The sequence below is a fragment of the Sorex araneus genome, chromosome 11, assembly GCF_027595985.1.
Source record: "Sorex araneus isolate mSorAra2 chromosome 11, mSorAra2.pri, whole genome shotgun sequence".
In the NCBI taxonomy this organism is placed as follows: Eukaryota; Metazoa; Chordata; class Mammalia; order Eulipotyphla; family Soricidae; genus Sorex; species Sorex araneus.
The window spans coordinates 12,900,216-12,902,426 of NC_073312.1; positions in this window are offsets into that span (position 1 = coordinate 12,900,216).

Below are 2,211 nucleotides of genomic sequence, written 5' to 3' on the forward strand. Positions count from 1 at the left end.
TGGGAACTGAAATAAAGCAACTCATTTACAAGTTTTTGACAGCATCGTAATGCTTTGAAAGAATAATGAGAGGTCTTAAAGTCCATTGTCTATCAACAAAATCCAGGAGAAGGTCAAATGCACCTGACACTGGACGCTCACAGCTGGGCGTTCTACTCAGATGTGCTTCTAAGCAAAAGCTGCTTAAGCAAAGGGGGTGACCCTACTCTAAGCCCCAGTTGTCTCGTGTCTATAATAGAGATATCCCCACAATACCTAATTGGAGGGTTGAGTCACAAGCAAGGGCCTGCCCAAGAGATTTTGTAACTGGAGGTTATCAAGCAAATCAAGCTGATGTCCTTTAGAGTTGGCAGAGCTCCACCTTACTCAAATTCAGCAAAGAATACAGGGTAGTCAAAGTCGAGCTCTCTGAACGCCCACATTGCTAAAATCAATCAGCCCACTTTGGGTCCCCAACTTTAACAGACTATCTAAGACGTCTATACTGGTGAGAAGTTTGCAGAACTGCAGGTTCAGATCTGCACATGTTAGGTCCTAGAAGTCAAAAATAATGACAGTCACTGCAGTTATAGTCTGATTAATGGAGTCATCTTTGAACATTCTCGTGAAGGGGAGGACTGGAACATACTTTTGCTGCACGGGCTTGCACACGATGCTGTGCTCGGACCAGTCCCTCCTCTGGCAGGTGGTGGAGCAGTAGTACGTCTGCTTGCACTGGGAGCACCTCAGTGAGCCTGCGCGACACAGCCCGTCACACCAGCGAGGTTTTACTCCAAATGTTTGTGGTTGAGATCAAGACATTTTCAAAGACCGGACATGCCAAACATAATGATATTAAACATACCAAGAGGATTATTTGAAGAGAATTATGCTGTTTGTGACTAGGTGCTAAGATCAAAGGGGTAAAGCACTCTCAAAAATGCAGAGACAGAGGAGGATCAGGTGAAGAGGGAGGGTGGGGAGAAACAGGAGCCCAAAGAACAGTGTGACAAAGCCCCAAGACAAAGGGAAAGGGTGCCGTGTGGTCCTTACAACCACAGCACCATGAAGAAAAATCCCGATAGAAAAAACAAGAGAGAGAATCACAACCCAAACCCAGCAAGGTTTGGAAATAAGGGAAACAATCCTAATTAGCATCCAGGCAGAAGAAAACAAGTTGCTTTAAAAAACAAAACAAAATAACAAACAACAACAACAACAACACAGGGGCCATAGCAATACTAGTACAGCAGGTGAGGCGTTTACCTTGCCCCAGGCTGACCCAGGGTCTAACCATCCTCAGCATCCCATAGGGTCCCCTGGGACCACCAGGAGCGAAGAACCCTGAGCTCAAGAGTCATGAGTAAGCCCTGAGCATCACTAAGCGTGGTCTCAAAACAAAAACAAACCAACCCAAAGAAACAACAAGCAAATAAAAAACAGGCTAATTTTGTGCTTGTGTGAGAGAAAGAGAGAGAGAATGAGAGACAGATAAGGACAGATAAGGAGACAGAGATACAGAGAAGAGAGAAGAAAAGTGTCTGCCATAGAGGACTGGGGACATTCCTGGTGAGACATGTGCACTGGTGAAGGGCTGGGTATTGGAACACTGTATGACTGAAACCCAATCATGAACAACTTTCAACTTTATCTCATAGTGATTCAATAAAAAGGGGGAAAATGAAAAGAAAATAATGTTCAGAATTCTATCAGGAAAAGTACACTGAAGCCACAGTGATATTCCACTATACACCCCGAGAGAACAATTGACACATATCCCCAACAGAAACTAAGGAGAATGCTTTACTTTGGGAAATGGTTGGGTGGCTTCTTATAAAGTTCTACATATACCTACCCTTGGACTTGGTAACCCTTGGGCTTGGATTCATTATGAGCCCAAGAAAAATGGAGAAAGGGCCAGGTGTGTGGCTCAAAGGGCAGGAGCACAGGCCTTGTATGCAGAAGGCTCGGTTCGACCCCAACACAACACGGTCCTAGAACATCACTGTGGAGCGTCCCCCAGCACTGAACAAGGAGTAGCTCCCAAACAGAAAAGAAAATAAAACTAAAAACATTATCTCCACTAAAAGACTTTACAAAACTGTAGGGAGCTAGGCTTGTAAACAGCCAAGACGCTGAGCACAGCAAAATGTCCAAGAGAACAAATAAATGGTCTGTAGTGTAAGTATATGATAGAATGACACAGTAGTAACTAATCTACATGTAACAATG